An 18,548-nucleotide genomic window follows, 5' to 3' on the forward strand; every position below is an offset into this window, starting at 1 on the left:
CATCCACTTCTCTGCCAACCAATCAACCCCTTGCTAACTGCAATCCGCAGTCCACCTCTCTGCCAACAAACCAACGCCCCAATGCAACCACAGCAGTTATATTAGTGGCTAATGGCTAACTCATGACAGCTGATGGCGAACCAGCCACAGGGGATGGCCAACTAGTTACAGCTGATGGCCATCTACTACCGGAGCCAGCACCTGTCCACCTGAGGCCGAGAGCCTGGGAACTGCTCTCTGGGACTCTGTCCCCACACTAAGGTTACTGAAATATATGTCCATGCAAAAACCTATGAACACATGATCACAGCAACACTATTCACAGCAGCCAAAAAATGGGAACAGACTGAATATCCATCAACAGGTGAACATATTAACAAAGTTTGGTATCTAGACACCCATCAAAAGGAATAAACTGCTTATACGTGCTACAATGTGAACTAACCTCTAAAATATTATGCTAAGTGAAAGAAGTTAGACACTAAAGACCACATGTATGTTTTCATTTATATAAAATATCCAGAATAGGTACATCCAAAAAAACGGAATGAAAATTGATTGTTGCCAGGGGCTGGGGGAAGGGGGCTGATCATGAGTAACTGCTTAATGAGTACAGGGTTTCTTTCCTTTGGGGGTGATGAGAAAATTTTGGAAGTAGATAGAAGGGATTGCACGAAATTGTAAATGCACTAAATGCCACCTAATTGTTTACTTTCAAAGTCATTTTTATATTATGTGCATTTCACCTCAATAAAAAATAAATTTAATGCCGAAAACATTCAGAAAAGGCCCTTTTGTTTTTAGCCCACTTTTATTGACACTGATATGTTCTTTGTTTAAATTCACTACTGTAGCAATCTTAGGAACAGAAATCTTTTTGTTGTTGTTGTTATTCTACCTCTACTTCTGTTTGTTTGTTTGTTTTTTAATTTATTGGGGTGACAATTGTTAGTAAAATTACACAGATTTCAGGTGTACAATTCTGTATTACATCATTTATAAATCCCGTTGTGTGTTCACCACCCAGAGTCAGTTCTCCTTCCATCACCATATATTTGATCCCCTTTACCCTCATCTCCCACCCCCCAACCCCCTTACCCTCTGGTAACCACTAAACTATTGTCTGTGTCTATGAGTTTTTGTTTCTCTTTTTGTTTGTCTCTTTTGTTTGTTTGTCTGTTTTGTTTCTCTTTTGTTGTTTTTGGTTTATATACCACATATCAGTGAAATCATATGGTTCTCTGCTTTTTCTGTCTGACTTATTTCGCTTAGCATTATACTTTCAAGATCCATCCATGTTGTCACAAATGTTCCTATATCATCTTTTCTTACCGCCGAATAGTATTCCATTGTGTATATATACCACAATTTCTTTATCCATTCATCTATCAAAGGACATTTTGGTTGTTTCTATTTCTTGGCCACCTTAAACAAAGCTGCAATGAACATTGGAGCACACGTGTCTTTATGTATAAATGTTTTCAGATTTTTTGGGTAGATACCCAGGAGAAGGATGGCTGGGTCATATGGTAATTCTATTCGTAATTTTTTGAGGAATCTCCACACTGCCTTCCATAATGGCTGCACCAGTCTGCATTCCCACCAACAGTGGATGAGGGTTCCTTTTTCTCCACAGCCTCTCCAACACTTGTTACTATTTGTCTTGTTGATGATAGCCATTCTGACTGGGGTGAGGTGATATCTCATTGTGGTTTTTATTTGCATTTCTCTGATGATTAGTGATGTTGAGCATTTTTTCATATGTCTATTTGCCATTTGTATGTCCTCTTTGGAGAAATGTCTCTTCAGGTCCTCTGCCCATTTTCCAATTGGGTTGTTTGTTTTTTGTTGTTGAGTTTTATGAGTTCCTTCTATATTTTGGATATTAGCCCCTTATCGGAAGCACTGTTTGCAAAAATCTTCTCCCATTCAGTTGGTTGCCTCTTTATTTTGTCGATGGTTTCTTTTGCTGTGCAGAAGCTTTTAAGTTTCATATAGTCCCATTCATTTATTTTAGCTTTTACTTCCATTGCCTTTGGAGTCAAATTCATAAAATGCTCTTTGAACCCAAGTTTAGTACCTATGTTTTCTTCTATGCAGTTTATTGTGTCAGGTCTTATGCTTAAGTCTTTGATCCATTTTGAATTAATTTTGGTACATGGTGACAGACAGCAGTCCAGTTTCATTCTTTTGCACGTGGCTTTCCAATTCTGCCAGCACCATTTATTGAAGAGGCTGTCTTTCCTCCATTGTATGTTTTTAGCTTCTTTGTCAAAAATTATCTGTCCATATTTATGTGTTTTATTTCTGTGTTCTCAATTCTATTCCATTGGTCTATGTGTCTGTTTTTCTGCCAATACCATGCTGTTTTCATTATTGTAGCCCTGTAGTACAAGCTAAAGTCAGGGAGTGTGATACCTCCAGTATTGTTCTTTTTTCTTAAGATTGCTTTTGCTATCCGAGGTCTTTGGTGGTTCCAAACAAATCTGAGGATTTTTTGTTCTAGTTCTTTAAAAAAATGCCATTGGGATTTTGATGGGGATTGCATTAAATTTGTATATTGCTTTGGGTAATATGGCCATTTTAACTATGTTGATTCTTCCAATCCATGAGCACGGAATGTCTTTCCATTTCTTTGTGTCTTCTTCAATTTCTTTTAAAATGTCTTATAGTTTTCAGCATATAGGTCCTTCACATCCTTGGTTAAGTTTATTCCTAGGTATTTTATTCTTTTTGCTGCAATTGCAAAGGAATTGTTTTTTGTATTTCTTTTTCTGAGATTTCATTGTTAGTATACAGGAATGCAATGGACTTTTGTACGTTGATTTTGTAGCCAGCAACTTCACTGTATTCATTGATTGTTTCTAATAGCTTTTTGTCGGAGTCTTTAGGGTTTTCTATATATAGCATCATGTCATCTGCAGAGAGTGATACTTTAACTTCTTCATTCCCAATTTGGATGCTTTTTATTTCTTTCTCTTGCCTGATTGCCCTGGCAAGGACTTCCAACACTATGTTGAAAAGCAGAGGTGATAGGGGACAGCCTTGTCGTCGGAACAGAAATCTTTGTCATGGCAAATAGCCTTGAATCCTACTTTCAAGACTTCTTAGTAAACTGTGCCATCAATCCCATCTAAGAACTTTTGCAAGACCTTAAGTCTAAGGGCCTTACCATACTGCTGGTTGAGAGTGAGGCATTGAATCCCGCTACTCATAGAACCTATAAAACATCAGCTCCTTGGTCATTTCCCTTTCACGTTAATCCCTTCAACCCATAGTATAACATTGCTAATTTCCTTTGGGAAAGAATAGATAATATTTTGATATGGAGGAGTAGAGACTGTTCTACATTCCTCTCAACAAAGAGAACAAAACACAAATTAATATTTCAATAGATTTTCCTCATTGATTTTTATTGATTTTACAGCAATGTTGTTTAGATGACTCAAAAAGATAAAATCCAATAACTACCACTCAGACTTCATGATGTTTCTAATGACAACACTAGCAGGGTAACAGTATTTCAGAGATTGAAGAAGTTTGAATGTCAAATATTCTAAAGTATGAAGTGGTAGAGTCTTTTCAGATTTTTCAACATTCTTCCAACCCACATGGCAACAAAAAATAATTGTTTGTCTTCCTTTTAATTTATTCTATTAATTGGTGGATGAGTTAAATATTCCCACTGATATTCAAAATATTACACCACATAAAATATAGACTATTGGAGATGAAAAGAAGTGTCCAAATAACATAAGCACATCCTGACATATACTTGAAATAATACATAAATTAAGGGTTACAATTACTTTAGCAAAAAGCCACCTTGCACTGCTAGTGTACTTTGTATGAAAAATTTCTGTGTGTTATATATAAAAAATTTTAGGACTAGATAGAAGTGGTGGTTGCATAAATTTGTGAATGAACAATTTGGGTTTTGGAGGGGAATAACAGAAACACTCTAGGATTTGGAGTCCTGCTTTATTTGGTTAATTTATTCAGACTTACATTTCATTTGAATATAGTGAACACATTTTTTTAGGAATATATGTCTCTATGTCAATCACTTTACTTTATTTTCCTAAATATATAAATCCAACATTTTTCAATGGTTATTATGTAAATACATCTTACATAACACTCCCTTCCACTAAAGGAGTAGGTCTCTCTTGATACTTTTGGCCTATCCTTCCTTCCCCATTTACAATGACCCATCACTAATAAAATCAATTTCAATAATATTCAAAACAAAGCGTGCACTTTTCTTTGTCTTGTGAAGATCCCTTTGGCCTTTTGATTCACTGTATAACCATCACTCTTGTTCCCAGTGGCACTGTTTTTATTCCTGTTTTCAAACTTGCTTAAAAATTCATTTACTGCTGGAATCTAGCAGTTTGCTAAACCTAGCAGGAAAATATGTGTAATTTTGTGTAATGTATTTAGAAATCATGCAACAAAATATTTCTATTTATGTTATCTAAAGTTTATAAATCACTTCAATTAGTTTTGATATTTATGGTTCCTGTAATTTTTCTAAAGATTTTCCTTACATTTCCTGCTTTATTGAAATCTATTTAATTCTGCTGACCTTAGTCTTAACTTATCAGTGATATTTTCCGCCCCTTATAAAGAGATGAACTTTTTAACACATTTATATATGTACTTCAATTTGTTAAGCATTATGGCAATGTCAGGTTATTAGGAAGGAGAACCAGAGGAGAAAAGGGCAGAAAAAGACAACTATAAATGATTTTTAAAAATGAATTTGGCATTTGCTCTAGACAGACACTATACTGAAGGTACTGAAGATGAAGTGAACAGAGCAGATATACTTGCCATCATGTAGCTTAAAGCACAGCACAGAAGACAGACCATGAATTTAAAATAAACAAACACAAAATTAGAAATAGAGATTGAAGATGTATATAGGAAATAAAAAACTAATTATAAGATAGTAATGGAAATTATTTGTATAGTATGGTCAGAGAAGAAAGGTGAATTAAATCTGTGAACTGATAAGAAATGAGCCTTGTGAATAGTGAGCAGATTATTTCAGACAGAGGTAAGAGTATATATAAACATTCTGAGATAATAAGACTCAGTCTGTTCTGCGAACTAAATTACTTTCCTATCTCTCAACTTCTCTAGGTGTAAAATAATAATGATAAATAAGATTATAGATGTTACACTGTAATGAGAAGTATATAATTCTATTCTAAATTATTACATAAAATGTCATGACCAACACAAATCACTGGGACAAATTTGTTATTTTTTGGTTTTGTTAAGATTGTATTAAAACTAGTTGAAAATGTTTCCATTAAAATTAAAGTCAATACATTTCTTTATTGTACTTTAAAAAGTTTTGATTCAAACTTAAGATTAACTTGGTTGGTGATTCAGATGGTATACCTGGGACATCCCATTTACTCTGCAGGCTACAGCTAAATCTTGGGACAACTGACCAACATAGCAAAATAAATGCCCTTAAATGCCTGAATGTTCAAACCACATAGAGTTCTAACTTAAGTAGCTACCTATTCCCAACTGAACCACTGCCGACAGAAATGAGACACAACTCTTTATTTGGACTGGCCGATTTACAGGAGTGAGACTGATTCACCTTGTTCTGAAGATGGCAGATTATGTAAATGCTGTGCCTGCTGCTTCCTAGGATCACACCAAAAAATTACAAATAAATTATAGAAAAATTAACCTCAAGAATCATCAGAAGACTAGCTGAATAGAACCTTATAACTAAAGATCTAAAGAAGAGGCCACATTGAGACTGGTAGGAGGCATGGAGACACAAAATGGGCTGACGCCAAATCCACAGATAGTGGTTAAACACCAGGAGGGACACCTCCTTGATAGGGGTCTCCCCAAAGGAGGGAGGAGTCCCAGCTCCATACCGGCCTCCCCAGCCCAGGGGTCCTATACTGGGAAGAGGAATTCTCACAACATCTGGCAGTGAAAATCAGGGAGAACTCTGATGTCCATCCTAGTGAGACATCAGGCTGGAAACCCAAACGTCCTCTTAGCGAGATCGCACACAGACTCACTTGCTTGCAAACACTCATCTGGTCTCTAGTGGAGGGACGGCAACTTGAAAGGTGCCAGAGATATACAGGGAAAGACTGAGTTGTGTAGCTTTCAATGAGGGCAGGAGGGACCAGCCATTGTCTCTCTGTGGAGACTTCCTCATATATAGCCTACAGATGGGCATCATTTTTTCTATGTTGAACCCTTCCTGAAAGGGCCAAATCTGAGACTGCTTTGGTCTAGTAAAATCTGTGCATGTGCACCACCTTCGTGATACCGTGGGTCCCTGCCCCACACAGCTATAATTCATTGTTGGGGGCACTCTTGGCTACGGAACGGCCTACCCTGCCCCATGAGCTGCAAACTGTGGAAGTATTATAGCATCCGATGGCCCACTGCAGCCCAGGCAACATTTGGTGCTGTGTAGTGACCAAAATCCTGCACTGTAGCCACTCTTGGGTAGCTCTCAGGGATTTATGAGCCGAAGGCAAGCGGTGGCTTGCCATAATGTTTTTCAGGGCATTTTTGCAAAGAGGTCACAGGTTCAGTCCCTGTGCAAGAACTGAAATTACATTAAATTTGTAAAAACCACCGTCCATACCCTGTAACACCCTGGAATCCAGCTCCGCCTACCTAGGGCTGCATTGCCAGGGCACTCACAACACCTGGTCAACCATTGTGTCCCATGCTCCTAAGGAGGCTCTTTCAATGGCTGAGCCTTATGGGTAGCTAGCAGGTGACAACAGGCACAGGGGGCCCTGGGCCTTTTGCTAAGCTGCCCTAGGCCTAATACTGGTGGCAGGTGGCCTTGATTCACAGCAAGGCCACCCGCAAACACCTCCAGGTCCAGCACAGGCAGCAACCAATAACATATAGCTTTGTAAATCCTGTTGGGTAGCCCCAGGCTGGTCACAGGTAATATTGAAATTAGCTTGCATGGGAGACCCTCCCAGGAGACACCAGAGACAACAGACCCAGAGACAGGCTTCAAACCACACAAGAGCATAACCTGGTTAGCCCCACAAGTGGCACACCCAAACGGTTGACTTAACAGGAATAAGAGCCCACAGGGGCAAATCCCACTCAGAGGAGTCAGTCCCCACACAGCAGCTTATACACTGAGGGCAAAGCCAACCCTCACAGTCAGTCAGCCTGGGAGTCAATCCCACATACTGATGCACCAAAAACAATCTAGGCTCAACTATAACAGGAGAATACACACAACACACACAGGGACACTCCTGGAACACATGCACAGGAAATCAGGGAAATTGTGCCATTGGACCACAAAGGACACATACTACATAAAGCAACTGAGCAGAGACTGAGAGACATAGGAAAACTACCTAATACATAAGAGCAAACATAGAGGGGCAGCCAGAATGAAAACAAAGAAATATGTCCCAATTGTAAGAAGAGGAGAAACCTCCAGAAATATAACTAAATGAAATGGAGGTAACAAATCTACCAAAGACAGAGTTTAAAACACTGGCTATAAGAATACTTAAGGAACTTAGTAAGAACTTCAACAAAGAGATAGTAAGCATAAAGAAGGACATAGAAACCATGAAAAATAACCAGTTAGAAATAAATGTTACAGTAATGGAAATGAAGACTACACCTGAAGGAATCAATAGCAGATTAGATGAAGCACAGGATCAAATCAGCAGTTGAGAAGACAAGGCAGCAGAAAACACCAAATCAGAACAGGGAAAAGAAAAAAAAAAAAATAATTTATGAGCCCTTTGGAACAACATCAAGTGTAACAACATTTGTATTATAGGAGTACCAGAAGGAGAAAAGGAGCAAGAGATTGAGAAACTATTTGAAGAAATAATGACTGAAAACTTCCCTAACCTGGTAAAGGAAATACACATGCAATCCCAGAAAGCACAGAGAATCCCAAACAAGAGTAATCCAAACAGGACCACACCAAGACATATCATAATTAAAATGACAATGTTTGTTTAAAGATAAAGAGAGAATCCTAAAAGCAGCAAGAGAAAGACAACTAGTTACTTACAAGGGAGCTCCCATAAGACTATCAGCTGATTTCTCAACAGAAACTTTGCATTCCTGAAAAAAGTGGCAGGAAATATTCAAAGTGATGACAAACAAAGGTCTCCAACCTAGACTACTCTACCCAGCAAAGCTAACATTTAAAATTGAAGGAGAAATAGAGAGCTTCCCAGAGAAGAAAAAGTTAAAGGAATGTATTGCCAACAAGCAAGTATTACAAGAAATGTTCAAAGGAATCTTAAGCAGAAGGACAAAACAAACAGACAAATTAATATAAAAATATGAATAATAAAATGGCAATGACTATATACCTATCAATGATCTGTTTAAATGTAAATGGATTAAATGCTCCAATAAAAAGACATAGGGTAGCTAAATGGATGAGAAAACAAGACCCATGAGTATGCTGTCTACAAGAGACCCACCTCAGATTGAAAGACACACAGACTGAAAGTAAAGGGATGGAGAAAGATATTTCACACAAATGGAAATGAGAAAAAAAGTTAGGGTAGCAATACTTATATCAGACAAAATAGACTTTAAAACAGAGATCATAATAAGAGACAAGGAAGGACATTATATAATGATAAAGGGGTCAATCCAATCAGAGGCTATAACTGTAGTAAACATTTATGCACCCAAAATAGGAGCACCTAAATATATAAATAAATATTGACTGACATAAAGGCAGAGATCAACAGTAACACAATCATAGTAGGGGAGTTAACACCCCACTGATACCAATGCACAGATCTTCCAGACAGAATATCAACACAGAAAAGTGGCTTTAAATGACACAGTAGACCAGATAGATTTAATTGATATTTTTAGAGAATTTTACCCCAAAGTAGAAGAATATACATTATTTTCAAGTGGAACATTTTCCAAGATAGACCACATGTTAGGTTAAAAAACAAGTCTCAATAATTTTAAGAAGACTGAAATCATATCAAGAGTCTTCTCCGTCACAATGGTATGAAGTTAGAAATCAATTACAAGAAAAAAACTGAAAACACATAAACACATGGAGTCTAAATACCATGCTACTAAATAATGAATGGGTCAACAATGAGATCAAGGAAAAAATAAAGATACCTCGAGAAAATAAAAACACAATGACACAAAATCTATGGGACAGAGTGAAGCTGTTCTAAGGGGGAACTTCATAGCAATTCAGGCTTACCTAAAAAAAAGAAAAAGAAAAAAGGAAAGAAAGAAATCTCAATTAAACAGTCCAACTTTACACCTAAGGGATCTGGAAAAAGTCCAGCAAACAAAGCCCAAACTGAGTACCAGGAATGAAATAATGAAGATCAGAGTAGAAATAAATGTAATAAAGGGTGAAAATATAATACAAAAGATCAATGAAACCAAGGGCTGTTTTTTTTTTGAAAAAATGAACAAAATTGACAAGCATTTAACCAGACTCTGAAAAAAGAGAGAGAGAGGACCCGGATAAATAAAATCAGAAATGAAAGAGGTAGTGGCAATGGTACCCACAGAAAATCAACAACAACAACAAAAAATTAAGAGAACACTATGAGCAACTATGTGCCAACAAATTGGACAACCCAGAAGAAATGAATAACCAATTATAACTAATGAAATTGAGTCAGTTATCAACAAACTCCCAACGAACAAAAGTCCTAGATGAGATGGCTTCACAGGTAAATTTTACCAAACATTCAAAAAGAATTAACACTTATCTCCTCAAACTATTCCAAAACATCCAAGAGGAGGGAAGAATTTCAAATTCATTTTATGAAGCCACCATTATCCCAATTACAAAACCAGAAAAAAATTGCAAATAAAAAAAGTTATAGACTGATATCCCTGATGAACATTGATGCAAAAATCCTCAACAAAATATTAGCAAACCGAATTCAGCAGTACATTAAAATGATCATACATCACTATCAAGTGGGATTCATTCCTGATATGCAAGGTTGTTTCAATATATGCAAATGAACTAATATGACACACCACATAAACAGAATGAAAAGTAAAAATCATATGGTCATATCAATATATGCAGAAAAAGCATTTGACAAAATCCAGCATCCATTTACAATAAAAACACTCAGAAAAGTGGGAATAGAGGAACATAGCTCAACATAATAAAGGTCATATAAGATGAACCCACAGCGAATGTCATAAATGGGGAAAATCTAAGAGGATTCTCCTTAAGATCAGGAAAAAAGACAAGGATGCCCACTTTCACCACCTTTATTCTATATAGTTATGGAAGTCCTAACCGCAGCAATCAGACAAGAAAAAGAAATAAAACGCATCAAAATGTGAAAGAAAGAAAACTATCATTATTTACAGATGATACGATACTATATAGAGAGAACCCAAATAATTCCACCAAAAATACTATTAGAACTGATAAATGAATTTAGTAAAGTAGCAGGATACAAAATTAATATCCAGAAATCAGTTGCATTTTATACACCAATAATGAATTATCAGAAAGAGAAATTAAGAAAACAATCCCATTTACAATCACATCTAAAAATGAAAATACTTAGCAATAAATTTAACTAAGGAGGTAAAAGACCTGTACTCAGAATATATAAGACATTGAAGGGAGAAATTAAAGAAGATACAAATAAATGCAAAACACATACCATGTTCAAGTTTACAAATAATTAATATAATTAAAATGCCCATACTACCCAAAGCAATCTATAGATTTAATTCAATCCCTATCAAAATACCAATGCCATTTTTCACAGAACTGGAGCTAATAATCCTAAAATTTATATGGAAACATAAAGGACCCCAAACAGCTATTGCAGGAGGGAAGGGTCCTGAGTTCTTTAATGTCCATGTGGAAGAGTTCTGTTCAATAGAAACAGCCTGATATTTACAGTAACATAAGTAATAAAGTTTTTGGTTTGTTTCAGTAACTAGTAACACTCTAATAGTGTTTTTTATTTTTTTGGATAAATACCCAGGACTGGAATTGTTGTGTCATAGATAGTTGTATTTTTAATTTTTTGAGAAACCTTTATACTGTTTTTCACAGTTGCTGCACCAATTTGCAATCCTACCAACAGTGTACAGGGTTTCCTTTTCTCAACTTCCTCACCAATACTTGTTGTTGATTTATTGATAATGGCCATTCTGAAAGGTGTGAGCTGATAACTCATTGTGGTTTTCATTTGCATTTTTCTGATGATTAGTGACACTGAGCATGTTTTCTTACTGGTTGAACATTATTTTAGCTGTGGGTTTGTCACATATGGCCTTTATTATGTTGAGATATGTTCCCTGTATTCCCATTTCGGTGAGAGTTTCTATCATAAATGGATGCTGGATTTTGTCTAATGCTTTTTCTGCATCTATTGATATGACCATGTGATTTTTATTTTTCATTTTGTGTGTGGTGTATCATGTTAATTGATCCGCAGATATTAAACCAAACTTGCATACCACAAATAAATCCCATTTGATCATAGTGTATGACCTTTATAATGTATTGCTGAATTCAGTTTGCTAATATTTTGTTGAGGATTTTTGCACCTATGTTCATCAGGGATATTGGCCTAGAGTTTTCATATTATTTTGGTAATGTCTTTGTCTAGTTTTGGAGTCAGGGTAATAGTGGCCTCATAGAACAACCTTGAGAGTCTACCCTCCTCTTGAATTTTTTGGAATAATTTGAGAAGACAAAGTGTTAAATTTTTTTGAATATTTGGTAAAATTCACCTGTGAAGCCATCTGGTCCAGGACTTTTGTTTTTTGGGAGTTTGTTGATTAACTGATTCAATTTCATTAGTAAAACTGCGTTGGTTCAGATTTTCTATTTCTTCTTGATGCAGCTTTGGAAGATGGTATGCTTCTAGGAGTGTATCCATTTCTTCCAGATTGTCTTATTTTTTGGCATATAATTGCTCATAGTATTTTCTTAATTTTTTTTTTTTTTTTGTATTTCTGTAGTGTCTGTTGTCACGTCTCTTCTTTTATTTCTAATTTTATTTATTTGATACCTCTCTCTTTTCTTCTTCTTTATTAGTCTGGATAAATGTTTTTCAATTTTGCTTATCTTTCAAAGGGCCAGTTCTTCATTCAATTTATCTTTTGTATTGTTATTTTAACTACTATTTCATTTATTTCCACTCGAATCTTTATTATTTCCTTCTTCTATTCACTTTGGGCTATCTTTGCTGTTCTTCTGACATTTTCCTTAGGTATAAAGTTAGATTACATATTTTTTTGATATACTTTAATTTGATCAACAAAACAGGATGAAAAAATGTACTCAGATCCAAATCCCAACATAGCCATTTCATACCAATGTCTCACTCAAAAGAGCAAAGGATAGAAAACTATTACACTGAAAAAAGTGTTGGTACATTAAGCATGCTGCCCTCTTTTATTGGCCACCGCCTCTTTCTTATATTGTTTCTTTTTTTTAAAAAAAAATTAAAGTTGATTGGGGTGACAATTAGTAAAGTTACATAGATTTCAGGTGTACAATTCTGTAATACATCACCTATATCTCACATTATGTATTCACCACCCAGAGTCAGTTCTCCTTCCATCACCATTTATCTGACCCTGTTTACCCTCTTGTAGAACCCTCCTCCCCCCTTAAACTCTGGTAACCACTAAACTATCATCAATGTCTATGAGTTTTGTTTCTTTATTTGTTTGTCTTGTTCTTTTGTTGTTTTCAGTTTTATATCCCACATATCAGTGAAATCATATGGTTCTCTACCTTCCTGTCTGACTTATTTTACTTAGCATTATAATCACAAGATCCATCCGTGTTGTCACAAATAGTACTATTTCATCTTTTCTTGTGGTTGAATAGTATTCCACTGTGTATATATAGGAAAACTTCTTTATCCATTCATCTATTAAAAGACACTTTGGTTGTTTCCATATCTTGGCCACCATAAATGAAGCTGCAATAAACATTAAAGCACATATGTCTTTATGTATAAACGTTTTCAGATTTTTTGGGTAGATACCCAGGAGAGGGATTTCTGGGTCATATGGTAATTCTATTCTTAATTTTTTTGAGGAAACTTCACACTGCCTTCTGTAGTGGCTGCACCAACCTGCATTCCCACAAACGGTGTATGAGGGTTCCTTTTTCTACACAGCCTCTCCAACACTTATTATTTGTCTTGTTGATGATAGCCATTCTGACTGGGGTGAGGTGATATCTCATTGTGGCTTGTATTCACATTTCTCTAATGATTAGTGATGTTGGGCATTTTTCATATGTCTATTTTCCATTTGTATGTCCTCTTTGGAGAAATGTTTCTTCAGGTCCTCTGCTCATTTTTTAATTGGAGTGTTTGCTATTTTGTTGTTGAGTTGTATGAGGTCCTCATATATTTGGGATATTAGCCCCTTATCAGAGGCGTTGTTTGCAAAAATCTTCTCCCATTCAGTTGGATGACTCTTTATGTTGCCGATGGTTTCTTTTGCTGTGCAGGAGCTTTTCAGTTTGATATAGTCCCATTCATTTCTTTTAGCTTTTACTTCCCTTGCCTTTGGAGTCAAATTCATACAATCCTCTTTGAACCCAAGGTCCATCAGTTTAGTACCTACGTTTTATCTATGCAGTTCATTGTTTCAGGTCTTATGTTTAGGTCTTTGATCCATTTTGAATTAATTTTGGTATATGGTGACAGATAGCTGTCTAGTTTCATTCTTTTGCATGTGGCTTTCCAATTCTCCCAGCACGATTTATTGAAGAGGCTGTCTTTTCTCCATTGTATGTTTTTGGCTTCTTTGTCAAAAATTATCTTTCCATATTTATGTGGTTTTATTTCTGGGTTCTCAATTCTATTCCATTCGTCTGGGTGTCTGTTTTCCTGCCAGTACCACACTGTTTTGATTATTGTTGCCCTGTAGTACAAGCTGAAGTTAGGGAGTGTGATACCTCCAGCATTGCTATTTTTCTTAGGATTGCTTTGGATATTTGGGGTCTTTTGTGATTCTATTCAAATCTGATGATTTTTTGTTCTATTTCTTTAAGAAATGCCATTGGCATTTTGATGGGGATAGCATTAAATCTGTATATTGCTTTGGGTAATATGGCCATTTTAGCTATATTGATTCTTCCAATCCATGAACATGGAATGTCTCCATTTCTTTGTGTCTTCTTCAATTTCTTTAAAAAATGTCTTATAGTTTTCAGTATATAGGTTTTTCACATCCTTGGTTAAGTTTATCCCTAGGTATTTTATTCTTTTTGTTGCAATGGTAAAAGGAATTTTTTGTTATTTCCTTTTCTGAGATTTCATTGTTAATATATAGGAATGCAATAGACTTTTGCACATCGATTTTGTAGCCATCAACTTGACTGTATTCGTTTACTGTTTCTAGTAGCTTTTTTGTGGATTTTTAAGGGTTTTTTATATATGCATCATGTCAGCTGCAAAGAGTGACAATTTAACTTCTTCATTCCCAATTTGGATGTCTTTTATTTCTTTCTCTGCCTGATTGTTCTGGCTAGTACTTCCAATATTATGTTGAAAAGCAGAGGTGATAGGGGACAGCCCTGTCGTGTTCCTGAATGTACAGCAAAGGGCTTCAGTATTTTGCCATTAATTATAATATTAGCTGAGGTTTTGCTATATATGGCCTTTATTATATTAAGGTATTTTCCTTCTATACCTATCTTATTAAGTGTTTTAATCATAAATGGATGTTATATCTTGTCAAATGCTTTTTCTGCATCTATTGATAAAATCATGATTTTTGTGCTTTATTTTATTTATGTGGTGTATTGCATTGATTGATAGCATATGTTGAACCATCCTTATGCTGCTGGGATGAACTCCACTTGGTTCATGTATTGTTGAATTCAATATGCTAGAATTTTGTTTAGGATTTTTGCATCTGTATTCAACAGAGATATTTGTCTGTAATTTTCTTTTTTGGTGTTATCCTTACCAGGTTTTGGTATCAGGGTAATTTTGGCTTCATAAAATGAGTTAGGGAGTATTATCTCTTCTTCATTTTTTTTGGAAGAATTTCAGTAGGGTAGGTATTAGATCCTCTTTGAATGTTTGGTAGAATTCACTAGTGAAGCCATCTGGTCCCAGACTTTTGCTTTTGAGAAGGTTTCTGATGACTGATTCAGTTTCCTTACTGGTGATCAGTTTATTTAGATTTTCCAATTCTTTGTGACTCAGCCCAGGAAGGCTATATGTTCCTAAGAATTTGTCTATTTCTTCTAGGTTATTGAATTTGGTGGCATATAGTCCTTCATAGTATTTTTGGATGATCATTTGTATTTCAATGGCATCTGTGGTAACTTCCTCACTTTCATTTCTGGTTTTATTTGTGTCCTTTCTCTTTGTATCTTAGTGAGTCTAACCAAGGGTTTGTCAATTTTATTAATCTTTTCATAGAACCAGTCACATTAACTTTTTCTATTGTCTTTTTGTTCTCTATTTCATTTAGTTCTGCTCTGATTTTTACTATGTCCTCCCTATTGCTGACTCTGGATTTTGTTTGTGCTTATTTCTCTAGCTCTTTAAGATGTAACGTGAGGTCATTTATCTGGGACTTTTTCCGTTTCTTGAGATAGGATTGTAATGTTATACATTTCCCTCTTAAAACTGCTTTTGCTGCATTCCAAAAATTTTGGTATGATGTATTTTCATTCTCATTTGTTTCTATGTATCTTTTGATCTCCCCTCTTATTTCTTCTTTGACTCAGTCGTTCTTTAAAAGAATGTTGTTTAATCTCCTCCTATTTATGGTTTTTTCTGCCTTCCTTTTGCAGTTGACATCCAATTTCAAAGCCTTGTGATCAGAGAATATGCTTGGTATGATTTTAGTCTTCTTAAATTTGCTGAGGCTGATTTTATGTCTCAATATATGGTCTATCCTTGAGGATGTTCCCTGTACACTAAAACAGAATGTATAGTCTGATGTTCTAGGATGAAGTGTTCTATAAATGTCAATTATGTCCATTTCATCTAATGTGTCATTTAGGGCTGATATTTCTTTATTTATTTTCTGTTTGGATGATCTATCCATAGCTGTCAATGATGTATTTAGGTCCCATAGTATAATTGTGTTTTCGTCAATTTCTTTATTTCATTCTGTTTGTAGTTGCTTGGTATATTTCGGTGCTCCCTTATTGGGGGGCATAGATATTGATGACTGTTAAGTCTTCTTGTTGTATAGTCTCCTTTATCCTTATGAAATGTCCATCTTTGTCTCTTGTTACCTTTTTTATCCTGCATTCTGTTTCATCTGATATTCAAATGGGTACACCTGCTTATCTCTGGATACCATTTTCTTGGAGTGTCAATTTCCACCCTTTCACTTCGAGTCTATGTTTGTTCTTATAGGTGAGACATGTCTCTTGGAGGCAGCATATGGTTGGGTGTAGTTTTTTTAATCCAATCTGCTATTTTGTGACTTATTGGAGAGTTTAGTCCATTTACATTTAGGGTGATTATTGATATATAAGGATTTCTTATCATTCTATCTCTGTTTTTTTTTGGTAAGACTGTCTCTATTGTTTCTTTGCCTTTTTGTTGCTGTCTATTATTTCAGTGTGGTAGTATTCTATGATTTTTTTCTCTGTTTTTTCTTTTATTATGTTATATATTTCAGTTCTGGATTTTTTTTTTTGTGTGGTTACTATTAAGTTTATGTAAAAGAAAGTTTCGTATTTAGAGTATTCCACTCTCTTCAGCATGCTTACTTTCTCCATTCCTGTATTCTAGTTCAGACCTTTACTCTCCCCCCCCTTTTATGTTTTTGTTGTCACAAATTACCCTTTTTATGGTGGTCAAATTGCCTCCTTCAGTATTTCTTGTAGTGCAGGTCATATGTTAGATAATTCTTGCAGCTTTGTATGTCTGGAAAGGTCTTTAGTCCTCCTTCATATCTAAAGGATATCTTTGCTGGATATATTATTCTTGGCTCATAATTTCTCTGTTACAATAATTTGAATATTTGATTCCACTCCCTTCTGGCTTACAAAGTTTCTGCTGAAAAATTTGATGATAATCTAATGGCCTTCCTTTGTAGGTTACCATCTTCTTTTCCCTGGTTGTCTTGAGGATTCTTTGTCATTAATTTTTGACAGCTTCAATACAATATGCCTTGGAGAAAGGCTGTTGAGATTGAGGTAACTAGGTGTTCTATTTTTTTCTTGGATTTGAGGATCCAGTTCTTTCCACAAGTTTGGGAAGTTTCATCAACTATTTGTTTGAATATACTCTCTGTTCCCTTATCCCTTACTTCTCCTTCTGGCATGACCATTATTCTTATGTTGCTCTTTCTGATGGAGTCAGAAAATTCTTGTAGAGTTGTTTAATTTCTTTGAAATCTCAAGTCTCTCTCTTCTTCCATCTGTGTCATTTCCAGGCTTCCATTTTTTTATATCACTGATTCTTTCCTCCATCTGGTCAACTCTACTAGCTAAGCTTGCTATTTCATTCTTTATTTCTTTTGTTGAGGTCTTAATCTCCCGAAGTTCTATTTGGTTCATTTTAAAAATTCAATCTCTTTGGTAAAATATTAATTGTGTTCTTTGATTGCATTTCTGAGTTTCATTAAACAGCCTGTCTGTGTTTTCTTGCATCTCACTGAGTTTTTTTAGAACTGCAATCTTGAATTCTCTGTCACTAAAGTCACATATTTCCATGTCTTTAAGTTCATTTTCTGGAAACTTTTCATATTCTTTCTGAGCTGTCTTGTTACCTTGGTCATTCTTGGTACTTAGTGAATTATTGTTTCTCTTCCTAGGCATCTATAAGAGTGGGTTCTGCAACAGGTTGATAGAAAGTATTCTTTCTTCTATTTTCCTGTAGGTGTTAGTAGAATGTTTTATTTTCTCTCTGACTGCAGTCCTTTATTTTGTCTCACATTCTAGTGTTATATTTTCTCTGCACTGTTCTGGCTTCTAGCCCAACGGTGGGATTCCCTGGAAGGAGGGCTTCTCCTCTATGGACAGTTCACCTGGGTCACAGGGGACCATCTCCGTGGGGGGATGTGGAGAGCTTCTGAAGTTCCAAATCTCTTCCTCCACCAGATTCAGAGCCTGTGTGTTTCAGCAGCTCTGTTTGATCCACCAGACAAGTGGGGACTGGGGTTGTTTATGTTGTGAGAGGCGGCTCAGAGAAATGGCAGCCACCACCACCACAGCCAATCCTGCACCCAAGGCTCCCTCCCCTTCGCCAAAACTAGTTGGGCTGCAAGTCTGTGGCTGTGGGCTACAGTTCTGAAAAATGCAAATATTCTGTTCTTTTGATCTGACACTGCTACCATTCTGCTTCTGGCAATGGGAAGGTGAGCGTGGGGCAAGCTCTGGGAGGGTGGAAAAGGGGCAGCTAGGCTCAGTGTCTAAGTCTTCCATTCTCTGCTTGGTAGTGAGAGCTTAAACCAGCATTTTCACCCTTCTTTCCGTCTTTGCTCTGAGGTTTCTGCCGTGAGTGTTGGGTTCAGACATGTTATATGCTGATCCCTCAAGCGGGATGTGGGCCATAAGCCGA

The sequence above is a fragment of the Rhinolophus ferrumequinum genome, chromosome X (assembly GCF_004115265.2).
Source record: "Rhinolophus ferrumequinum isolate MPI-CBG mRhiFer1 chromosome X, mRhiFer1_v1.p, whole genome shotgun sequence".
In the NCBI taxonomy this organism is placed as follows: domain Eukaryota; kingdom Metazoa; phylum Chordata; class Mammalia; order Chiroptera; family Rhinolophidae; genus Rhinolophus; species Rhinolophus ferrumequinum.